Source organism: Melospiza melodia, chromosome 2, assembly GCF_035770615.1.
Source record: "Melospiza melodia melodia isolate bMelMel2 chromosome 2, bMelMel2.pri, whole genome shotgun sequence".
Lineage (NCBI taxonomy): Eukaryota > Metazoa > Chordata > Aves > Passeriformes > Passerellidae > Melospiza > Melospiza melodia.
Window position 1 is genome coordinate 104,213,410 of NC_086195.1, and position 12,912 is coordinate 104,226,321.

The window sequence follows — 12,912 nt, forward strand, 5'->3', positions numbered from 1 at the left end:
AGGCTACTGTTTCTCCAAGTTATTCTTTTCCACCATCCAGAGATCCTTATGTTTTTTCTTTATAATATGTCATGGACTCAACTCTTTCAACACTACAATTCATATGAATGAAGAAATCAGTATTTTCAACTTTGTATTTTGTCACAAATCTCATGATGCTGGTGCCTTCCTTACCCTTTTGCTTAGTGTGGTACTTACACAAGTTTAGGGTTGAAAAAAGTGTGTTCCCTCCCTGAATGCTTTTTAAAATCTCAGAAGTGGATGTGATGCATTCATTGACACTTGTTCCTGATCTTGGCAGGACTTCTCTACAACTACCTGGTGCAAAGAGTCAGTGAATTTTGTGACAAGCTGCCTAGGAATTAACATTTTAGTCATAAAATTTGCACTTTTTAAAAGGGAAACTGCTGCATACTAGAAATGTTATCTTTTCAGTAACAGCAACAGCTGTAGGGGTAACATAGACCAGAACAATACCACTTCTTACTAATCGTGTCCAATATAACACATTTTTCAGTGAGTGAAAATTTTTGAGTACCATGTTAAATTATTTGTGTTGCAGTGTTATTTTACTTCTAACTTTGATTTTCACATTTATTGTGAATGGTGAATGAACACATCTAAATGGTGAACATTACAGTTGTCAGACTGAGTCACTTTTTTTGTTCTTAGAGGCTTATGCATTTTTGAGGTGTGAATCTGAAAGTTTCAAGAGCAATGAAGTATCAAGAATTTAAGAATCAAATTGATCAAGGAGGTATACCCAAGAAATAAAGCAAAAGCCACTGTGTGTTGTTCTCTCCACTCCCTCAAATAAGTCTATCAGTTTTTTTACTTTTCACCATTCCTGGGTATGAAAAAGTATCTTCAGTTCTGCAATATCTTGCCTTGCACATCATTGACCTTAATAACAACTCAGCAGAAGAAAGTGTCCTTCCAATTATGCCCTTATAGTTGAGTTGGTATTTGCAGTCTTCCCACAGTGAGCACACATATAATTCATGATATAAAAATTCCCTATAAAGAAAATAATTTTGTTAGTTGAGAAGGTATCTGTCCTATGACAATTATTAACTTGAAATTTTGTGCACTTGCTGTTACTTCTAAGGAATGTCTGGGGTAAAGGGTTGATGAGATTCTTTTTTTACCTCCATGATGGGACTCTTCAATGGGTTGTCATGAAGCCAGTACAATCCCTAAGGCAGGCTGTAGGTGTTAAATCTGAGTATGTGTGATGGAAGACGTGCCCCTCTGCTCTGCTCTGACCCCAGCTGCAGGGCTGCATCCAGCTCTGGGGTGCCAGCACAGGGAGGACATGGGCCTGCTGGAGTGATTCCAGAAGGACACCAAAATGATCAGAGGGATGGAGCAGCTTTCCTATGAGGAAAGAGCGAGAGAATTGGGACTGTTCAGCCTGGAGAAAAGAAGGCTCTGCGGACCCCTTATGGCAACTTTACAGTGCCTAACGGAGGCCTACAGGAAAGATGGGATAAAACTATTTTAGCAATGTCTGTTGTGATAGGATAAGGGGTAATGGTTTTAAATTGAAATATATTAGATTTAGACTAGATCTAAGAAAGAAATTTTTTATTATGAGGATGGTGAACTGCTGGAAAGGTTGCATGGGGAGGTGGTAAATGTGTCATATATGGAAATGTTCAAGGCCAGGTTGGAGTATGTTCCTTCTTACTAGATAACCTTTAAAGGTTTCCTACAACTAACTTCATAAATGCTATCACAGCATTTTTGGTTTCTTGTTATTTCCCTGTGGCTTTTCTAAAGACTTACTCATGGTATTTGTGCTATATAAGTACTTTATATAGAATTTGATCTCTGTCTGTGGTCCATGCTTATAAAGCAGCCTACTATATTTTGTGTGTGGGCAGTATACTTTAAAGTTATCAAGAGAAAAGATGATTTGTGGGTTTTTTTCAGCAGACTGTTTATTACTTCTGCATTTCAGCCCTAAACTGTTAATTGTAATGGTGATTTTTACATACTTATTTCCTTGGATTTCCTTGGATTTTTTCTCATCCTTTTTTTCATGCCTGTGTTAATGCTGGGCAAGTGTTTAGCTCAGTCCCACTCCCCATCTTTTTCAGAGCTTCTAATTCTAGACCATCTGCGTTACAAGAGTGATTAAACAGCTCGCATTACAAATCACATGTGTGATTTAATTCAGATTTGGGGCTTGTGAAATGCATAGAATTAGTCTAGTATTATTTGTACTCCTGATTAGTACGGAGTTGTTTTGCACTTCAAATGATAGATACCATACTATTAACTCTTTTTTTAAACTATTAACTCTGTTGGAAAAGTTTTCCAACAGAGTTGGAAAAGTTACCACAGTGTTTCCAACTCTGAGTTGGAAAAGTTACCACAGTGACACAATCTCCCTGATCCTGAGCTAATAAGACCTTTGCAACTGATCTAGCTGCATCCAGAGCTATCTTTAATTTCCTAGACTGTGACTAGTATCATCAGGACTACTGGGAATTATGGTGCAGAAATTTAGGTGTGGAGCTAGCTTTGGTTTGACATGGCTGATTGTAATGCAAGTAGAACACATTTGGTGAGGCTGAAACACTTGCCTTTGGGGCCAAGTTGAGCATGAGCATCACTCTCTTCAGCACACTTGACTATCTATTTTAACCAGTTCTTTTTTAATGATAGTAATAAATGAGTATCAGATTGATGTATTTAAGTTCCTTTATGAAGCCAGGTTTAGGTGTATTGCTTGGTTGTACAACGGGTTGGCCTGAATTTCTTCTTTCAGCATTATTTCTACGTTTATAATAAATAAATGTCACCTTTCCCAAGAATCCCAGCTCCCATATGAGTGCTATTTACAGAGTTGGGCAGCTTCTTACCTGCCTTCCTTTGGAGTGGTAATTTCCACACTCACTGCACAGTCAGTCAGTCATTCAGATGGAAGGGGGACCACAGGAAGTAATCTGCTGTGAGCTCCTGTTCAGAGCAGGACTGGTGCTGAATTCAGACTACGTTGCTTAAGACTTTGTCAGATGGATCTTAAAAACCCCAGAGCACATCAATTTCCCACACACTGTGGGTGACTTGTCCCAGTGCTTGATTATCCCCGTGTGTTGTCATGCCTGACCAAATATTGATGAGGGATGTGATCAGTGCCTCCTTCCACAGCACCCCAGAGCTCTGAGCTCTCTCTTGACAGGGGAACCCTGCCATGAGCAGAAATGTAACCTAGGTCTCTGGGTTACTGAGCAGCCCTGAAAACTGCTCTGCTGTCAAGTGACAAAGGGCAGAAGGCATTTGGAGGGAAAGAATGTTCAAATTCTAATGAATTGCTCACATTTCCAACACTGAAAAAAGGATTGTGGGTCTCCTACTATTTCCTGCCAGCTTGTTTAAGCATTGTAGCACTCAGGGCACTGGATGCTGTGAATAATCTTAATTGCTCCTGAAATTATCTCCCTCATGAGGCCTCTTCCTCAATACATGGCATCTGGGTATTCTCTCATTATTCCTGTTTCCGACTAACTAACTGTATGTTTAAGTGCCTGGATCACTTGCTACAGCACTCATGTAATGTAATTTCATTTGCCTAAAAGTTTGCATTCATTTGCCATCTAGTCTAAGCTACTTACCAAGGATTACTCTGTCACCAGATCAAGAAGTGCAATTTCAAATTATACTTATTTCCACTTAAAGCCATATGTCCATGGAGTCAATGGAATCAGCATTTAAAACATTGGGACTATAAACTGCACCTTTCAATACCTTTCAAAAAATGTGCCTAAGAAAACAATAGCTTTTGGTGTCACTGGGACTTGCTGAAGAGTTCCTCAGTTATAGGAAAATTGCTTTTCTTTCTGTGAAATTCAATTGTGCAATTTTCCATGGTTTCCAGTGTTCCTGCCCTTGGGGAACATCTGTCCTGTGGCTGAGGATACCACAACTTCCAGAGTTGCCAGTCCCCTGGGTTTCTCCCGGATCCAGCCTTGTGTTTGGCAATAGACTTCACTCTGTGGTGTTTCGAATGGAATGGTTTGGGCTTTGTGAAATCCTGTTTTCCTACAGACTTTGTTTCATAAGCAAATAAGGATCAGCTGTTTGCTCCCTTCTGATCCAAGAGTTGTCAGGACATGATGAAGCAAGTATACAGATTTCAAAATTTTTTCACAAAACATACCATTGAGCTGTGGGACTCCTTCCCCCAGTATTTTGGTAATTTTTGTGATGAAAAGTGGCCGAGTTCTTTTACAAAGACCAAAGAAACCAGTTTCCACAGCCAGGCTACTTTTTGGTGTGGCTTGTGGGGGCTGTATGTTTCCATGATAGAGCTGGCAAGGTGCATTAGGAGTGCCACACACCAAGCTGCTGCTCAAAAATTTTCATGTTCCCAGCTCATTCATTTAGTTTATGAACAATCTTTCTGGATGTTATTTTGGGATTAATTGCTACTTGAGTGATTTTGAGGGGTCACCCAAGCACTCCAAGGCATACAGCTCCATTTGATTCTTGAATCCTTCCTCTGTAACTGCAAGAGCTCCCCCAGTTTTGAGTTTTACTTAGACACTTAGCACAAAAAAGAACAATCCTCCTGCAGGAGTGCTGTTCAGCTGCTAGACAACACTTTCCAGATGGGAAAAGTTAGGGACTGGCACTGGCATGGATTGAACTGATTTTCAGAGGCAGCCTGGGACACCCAGTGCTGTGTAGCTGCAAAAAGGAGTCCTTGACACCCAGGCCAGTGGTGCAGAATAGCATTTGTGCAGATACAGCAGCCCTGCAGCAGACTGACTGCATCCATGCTGCATATATATATAATGCTCAATTGTCCTAAGACTTCTGAGATGATAGTGTTTGGAGGATTGAGACAGTAGAAGAGGAAAGAGAGTTCAACCTGGTGCAGTCTTAGTCATCCTGCCTGTTGGGAGCCTCCTCTAGAATAATTTCATGCCTGAACTGCATCCAAGTCCAGTCAATGGGGAGAGAACTTACTTGGAGCAGTCCAAAATAGCACCAGAGAATGACCTAACAACTCCTGTGTTCAGAACGTTGGGGTTCTGGTGCTTGCTTTCAATCCATGACTCCTTCATTGAGCAATGCGGGCATAACCTTAAAACCTATTTTCACAGCACCACAAATTTACTTTGCTGTGAGCTCAGTCAGGTAAAGCCTGAGAAAAGCCTTCATATTATTTAAGTAGTGGAGACTCCTTCTGTCAGCTCTAGAAAACTGAGTCAGTTTTCTTAAATAAGCAAGATTTTCTTGTGGTTTGGAAGGTTAAGCCTGAATGTTTTAATCTGTTACATGACATGAGAAGTGATCCGAAATGGAGAATGGGAGAGTCTAACACTAAGCTCAAAGTTACCCTCACCACCACTATATGAGTTAAAATGTTGTGACTGTGTGATTTCCAGGCAAGTAGCTGAAGGAGCATGTTAATATTTAATTTTCATTCTGTGTGACATAGGAGTGCCTGCCTGCTGCCGTCTCCACTCCACATCCCATCTTCTGGCAGGGCAGTTTCCACACAAAGGAAAGCAGTTTCAGAGAGCTCTGAAAATACCCCGAGCTCTGAAAACACCGGGTCCAAACAATCGTGAAAGGAAGGTGTGTTACCTAATACACAGGCAGGGAGACCACCCTTTGGGTAGTTTTACAAGCTGTAAGGCCTCAAATCCTGCTGACCTTAGCACATAATCTTCACTTTGCATTTGTAAGTGGTCCATTTGCTCTTGAAGAGTGGGGGAATTTAGAAGAGACACTTTTTGTTGTGGGGTTGATGTTATCTCTGATTTTTTTTAAATCTCAATCAATATTTTTGGTTAAGGAGCAAATACAGAAAATGTGACTTGTTTAATATTTTAGTTGTGTTTTTCCTCATTTGGTTTTCTGAAATGAAGTTCAGAGAGGATGGCAGAGCTGTTGGCACAAGCATAAAGGATAATCAATTGCTCTCTGAGGGGCTGGATGGATATCTGGGAGGTAATGCTTCACCTGGGCTTTGTCTTCTTCCCTGGTGGTTGTGCCCACCCAGAAGGCTCTATAAAAACCTGTTTTGTTGGTTTTTTTCCTTTTGCCATTGTTCTAGTGAGAAGAGGCTTCCTGAATTCAGCCATATAAAGTTTTAATGAGTCACCTATTTGTGAGACTTTTTTCTACATTGGCAAACAGTGTGGATGGGAGGCAGCTCCTTGTGCTCTCTGCCCTGCAGCCACCTCCTCCTTCCCATCCCCTCTCCGTGGGGCCTGAGGCAGTGAGAGCTTGATCTGAACTCGACACCTGAGAAGTACAGCAGCTGGACAAGGCATTTCTGCACCTTGCTGTATCGACACCAAAACAAACAGGGGCCTTGTGGTGAAACTGGTGGTGTGTGCTGTCTGCCCCGGCTGATGAGGAACTCCTCAGGTCCAATGCAAACATCTCTTGCTGAATGCTGGGGCCCACACTGTTGTTGACACAGCGATAAAATCACGTTTGCACCATGCAGCCTCCTTTCTTTCACTGCTTGTGAAAGGTGAGGTGCGTCCCAGCACCGAAAAAGCTGTGGGTTGGGATCTGGCGTGTCGTGGTTTGCAAGGAGAGATCCCAGCCTCTGGATGGGGCATAACATGCCCTGCTTCCTCCTCCTCCTCTATCTGCTGCTCTCGGGTTTGGGATTTTTCCTTCAAACACAAACTCTGGATTAATTTCTCCATAAAAAAAACCCCACAGTTCCTTGAGATAATACTTTTTGCATGCTGATATTATTTAGGTATAATGCATTCCTGAAAATGGGATTAAGAACTAGAAATGGGGGAGAAGCCCGAAATCCAAAGCAAAATAATTAATATGAGTGATTGAAAAAGTGAAGATGTAACTTTGCACATTCTTTCAGATCCAGATGGATTAATAGTATGCAAGACAATATGGCAGAAGTTTATAATGAATAATCCGGCATATGATGATATGCTATTCCAGCAAATGCTGAAAAAAAAGAATTATTGCTCAATACTAGGCCAGGTATTTTTATTAAAATAGTACTGAGTTAACTTCCACGGGCAACTCTGGCCAGATTTGTTCCACAGATTGTTAGCAAAGCCTTCTTAAAGAAAATGCCACCAGCTGACTTTAAATATTAATTTTTGCTTTAACAGAAAGGAGTTCATAGACTGTACTGATGACAACCTAGTCCTCCATCTCTGACAGATTTGAAAGGTATTCATACTGCTACAGTGAAGATGAAATATGTACATTACATATGTTGTAAAGAGACAGGATACATAAAGAGGAGAATAAGCAGGCATCAATTAACATCTGGTTTCACCTGAGGCAGATGTGGGTTTCACAGCTTGGATTTGATTCCATTTTACTGTTCACATCCAGGCTTTGTGAGAGACCAGATGCATAGGTCGATTGCAAGCAGAGTCTATCTTTCGTGTCTATGTACCTAAGAATGCAACACTTAATGCTGTATGCAAGGAGAAGGACAAAACCATCCATGTTTGTCTTGAAGTTGTACTTGGAAAGTGAAAGAAAAAAGCCCATTTCAAGTCTGCAGCATTGCTCCCTTTTCCATGGTTTTCCAGCGAGCTGCTCTGTAAGTCCATATACAGCTCTGTACAAAATTGTCATTACAGTTTGCATCTCCAGTATTTCATCTACTATTTCTCTAGAGTAATAGAGAAATACAGTAAGTAATAAAAGCTACAGTAAGTAATAAAAGCTACAAGAGTGATATCCAGTGTCCTTGAAATGCCCAAATTTGGTTGCAACAGAGTTCAAGGTTTGTGTAAATATCTTCATCCTGGAACTTGAATTCAGACATTGGTTTATTCAGCCTGTTGGATAGTTTATTTGTATGCATCTCAAAACCACTGCATAGTTTGGCATGGGAAGGGAGCAGCAGCCAACTGGCATGTCAGGAGTCAGGTCAGCTGGCAAAATGGTGAGGAAGCTGGCACACTACCTGCCTGCCACTGGTTTTGCTCCAGCTGATATTAATGCTCCATGCCATCAGGAGCCCTGAAGTCACCCACAAGTCAAACAACATTAAAGAAACATTGTAGACGTTTATATAACATGGTAGACATGAATCAGTTTTGTTAATGGAATGTGCTTTATCAGTGGAAATGGGAATCTGGATTTGGGGGAAAGGTGACTGGTGGGAGGTGGGCTGTTTCTGGGGATGGGGTGAAGAGGAGTCTCTTCTTTGAGAAGAGTGAAATTCTTTCCTCTGGAAGGTCCCCACCAGGTGTTTTGCTGAAGTCCTGTAGAGGAATGTGCAGTAATAAAAAATTGAGATTCAGTGAACAACCCAGGAGGCAAGGATAGATTTATGTCCTTGGCAGCTCAGGCCAGTCTCCATATGTTGTTAAAATTAGATGGTGAGAGAAATTAACTGTATCATACAGTATTGCACAGCCTGCATATTAAGCCTCTCCTGTTTAAAAACAATTTAATACAAATGGAAAAGATAAAATGGGAATTTTTCTCAAGTGAGAACAGATGGCAAAGTTTTCAGGCTCTGGAAGTCAGAGGGAGACTTCTCCATGGCCAGGAAAGAGGTGGGACAAGGAGCTCTCCTCAGAGCACTGTGTCACCACTTTCTACAGCATGAGTGTCTAAATCCTCCAACAGCGTGCATTGTGTCACATTAGCTTACCTTTGGAGCTAGCTATCCTCCTTTTCTTTGCTGAAGCTGAAAATACTGTGGGCATAAATTTCTATGGCAGACATGGTCATTACTCCTGATGACACTTGATTTATTAAGCTGCATTTGCCAGTTCCTGCCTCAGCGAGACTTGGGGAGTATGATGTGGCACTGTTGAGCATCTTGGTTGTCTTCCTTTCTTATATTTCAGGAAATGCAGGAGCTTATTATTAATTTTTGTGGTGTCTAAATTGCTCTCAGACCATCTGTCTCCATGTCTTCCTGGGCTGCAGTGCCAGCGAGCAAAGGAGCTGTGACAGACATTTGTGGGACCCAGAGGTACCCTGCCCAGAGTCCAGAGCCCACAAATAAAGCAGGGAGGATGTGTTTAAAACAATTGGTACAGGAATTCTGCAGTTTATTTAATTTATTAAAGATGTGGTCTGACTTGAGCTCCTTAAAAAACTTAGTTCCAATTCTCTTCTTTTAAGATGTGAGCCTTTTCAAGGCTCTGAAACAACCTCCACTTCCCATTTTGTCCAAAAATTGTGTCACTAAAACACCTGCCAGGGAAAGCTGCAATTCTCATTCTACCTGCAGGGGATTTTTTAAATCCCTGTTCATTGAAAACATGACAGTTATGCCATGCCAAAACAGCATCCCCAAGTGACAAGGTATCTGGGGGCTATTTTCCCAGTCCTTGATGATGACTCTATTCTTACCCAATAAAAATTTATTAGGTCTCTGAAATAGCAACATCATCAATGAATTATTTACTGGTTTGCTTTACCTCCCAGCAGAGTGCCCTAACTGATAGGCCTTAAAGTAATTTCCCTCTCTCTTTGTTCAATGTATATTTAAGTAATTACTTTATATAAAGGAGTGGAACAGCTCCAGGAGCAGAGCTTGGCAGAACAGGGCTGCTTTGTCAGGGCAGGCAGGATCCTCTCCCATGAGATGACTGCTAAGGATTCCACATCCTGAACCAGTATCTCTGAGATCCAGCATGCTAGCTTTTGAATAAAAGCACTACTGCCTTAATTTTGCAGATAATGCTGAAGCACAGCCACTTGAGCATTTCATGTGCCCCAAAACAGTTTGGTTTTTTTTCAATGTCATTAAGGACACTGCTCTTCGAGTCCCATTTTGCTTTGGAAAAATTCCTTTTAATTTCTTTCAGTAGTTTATTTTCAAGACTTAAGTAAAATGAAAAAAAACCCAAGGAATTTATTGACACATCTATAGCTTGCTGGGCCTTGCAGAGCAAAAGCAGCGAGGGAAGTGCAGCTGCAGGTTGATCCCTGCAGGGCAAGGAGATAACTTTTCATTTTCTGTCTGCCACAAGATGATGAATTTCAGTTCATCTGGAAAATAGTCATGGCTGCAGGATCTCAGTTCAGCTCTGACCTCCTGGGCGGTTCCTATCATTGCAGAGCCCCGGGCTTTGGTTGGGTTTGGAATCACTTTTGCACTGCCTTATGCTCAGTAAACACTTTGAAAGCTGACTGCAGCTCTAACTACTGAAGACTTTATTTTCCAGTGTAATCTGAGATCTGAGGCATGTTTTGCAGAAGGGTTGAGCTATGGGCACTCATGAAATATACAGCAGAGGCTGCCATCGCTCATGCCTGGGTTCCTAATTGCTGTCAAACCTGGTAGCAGCTAAATCACTTTATGGCCTCTGCAAATAAGAACAACTGAAATACCAGGCCTGCCAAATGTTGTGGTATGACTGCAAATAAACTGCAGTGTCTGGCTGATTTTGGGGTGGATTATCTGACTGATCAAAATTTGTAAGGTGTAGTCTACAGCACAGAACCTGAATTTCTCAGCAGCAAGTCATCAAAAACATTGAATGATTGGCCAGGAAGTTAATTGTTTACACTAAAACAGCTTTCTTTCAAGACTTCGGGTGTGGATGAAGCATAATATTTATTTAAAGATGGAGATAAAAAAACTTTACCATTCTCACATAATCTCGTATGTACATCTCTGATGTAAATACCTTCTTATCCCTAATGCCTCTGACTGGTGTAATTGTATATTGTAGTATTTATATAACCAGAAAGAGATGAGTGAAAAAGAAAATGCTGTACGTCTTTTAGGGGTACACAAAAGCATCCAAATCAGGGAGTCAGAACCTTTATTTTCATAGGGATTTTGTGGGTTTTAGCAAAGAAAAAGGCTTCTAAGCACATGTATTTTCTTCTTGCCACATAGCTTCTAGCAGTTACAGTGTAGTTTATGCCTAGAGAAGACCAGTCCTAGACTTTTGTCCCATCTTTGTAATAGCAGTACAGCAGAGGCTTGTGGGTTTGGTGTTCCATCCTTCACCTCTTTGGGCTGGAGGCAGGGGCTGTGAGCTCCAGCAGCCCTGTGAGCAGTGAATGGCTCAGGGATTGCTGCAGTCAGGAGGTGCTTAGAGGGCCAGTCCCAACACAGCCTGTTTCTCCCTTACCAAGGATTCCAAACTTGTTGACTGGGAAAACCCTACTTGCCAGAACAAGATCTTTTTACACACAGCGAGAACAATCTCCTATTGTCTCCGGGGATAAAATGGTGCCAATAAAAGATAAAAACCCCATGCCAACACGGTGATGCATAAAACTGTTTTAACTGCTTCACCGCTATATTTAACTAGGAGGTAAAAGCCTCTGAGAGAGGTGGTTTTTGGTCTAACAAATCCAAATAAATGGAATGGAGTCAAGATTTAGACACTGAAAACCCCCAAATGTTATATTCACAACTCTGTAACTATGAATATCACAACTTTTTTGTTTGTTTGTTCTGAGTGTCTGTATGGTGGGGCAGGAGTGAACGTTCAACTGTCCCCTGCTGCCTTCCCAGCCTTGTGGGGCTGCTGTCAGAAGTGAAGCATTCATATTTTTGTTCTCCACATCTGGAAGGAAGATGCTGGGACACGCTTCAATTTTTCATGGGAATGTGCCATTTCTTGTGCCTCCACTCATAGTGTTCCTTCCCTCTTCAGGAATAGAGGCTGCCGTAGTTTCCCCTTACTAGCCCAGCTCTGTATGAGCAACAGCTCCCTGAGGTTACATGTTTGGTATAGCTAGGAGTTTTTAGGAAATGGAAGGAGACTGAGGATGGGTCTTATCTAAGACCTGCAGTGACTCAAAAACTATGGAAGCTGATCTGATATTTCTGATTCCCCCTTCTCAGCTTTATGCCCTGGCAATGAACCTGAAGAATAGGGAGGTTTTCCTGCCCCCAACTCCTCCTCCTCCTCCTCCAGCTCACTCTTGACAGCCTGTCCTGCCAGGTAAGGTGCCCAGGGAGAACGGCAAGGCATTTCCAGTGGCAAGGTACTTCTTTCCACCATGGGCTCTTTATGTAAGCTCTATAGGTAAAGCCTGAATCACTCTCTCCAGAGACATTCACAGAATCACAGATCATTCTGTGTTGGAAGTGACCCACAAGGATCATCAACACTTCAGTGAATGGCCTATACAGAGGTTGAACCCACAACCGTGGCATTATTAGCACCATGCTGTGACTAACTGAACTAAAACTGTGCACAAAGGGCACCAGAGGTATGCTCAGAGGGGACCCTGGATGCAGCAAACACCTCTTTCGACATGCAGAGCATTTTAATATCCCGGGTCTGTTACATTCAGTGGTGGAGGTAAGGTCTGCAGGATGTGAAGCAGCAGCTTGTGTGGAAGATGAGTGCCTCTTCACAGACAGGACTGTGCTCAAGGCAAGGGATTCTGGAAACTCCCAGGCTCACCAGAGAGGCCCTGGGGAGGATCCTCAGGCTCCAGTGCTGCTCTCTCATACAGGCTTTCAGGATCCTTTGTCTACTTGGATATAGGTAGCCACAAGGAGAGTTTGGTGGTCTAAATCTTGACTGACTCTTGCCTTCACCTGATTTTCCCTACACAAAATGATAATTCTCTGACAGTTTTGAAACCCATATGCTGCTTATCCTTTGATCTTCCATTATTCTTCTTGTCCTGCTTAAGCCCATTCTGTAAATTTGCTGGATCATAGTACTGGCATTGCCTTTGAGCAGTCTTCAGATGTTTCCTGAGGGGTGGGTTACCTTGAACCATTCCAAGGCATGGAATGGTTCTTTCTTTTTTTCTTCCCCACTTCCCCGCTCCAGCTTCCCTTCACTAAGCTCAAACAATGTATCTCTTAGAGATCAGGTCGAGAAGCAGTTTGTATGGTATGAATATATGTGTACAGTGTACATATATATGTATGTGTGGGTAGTGCAAATGTACCCACACAGAGCATGTATGTATATATGTATGTATATCTGTGCATTTATA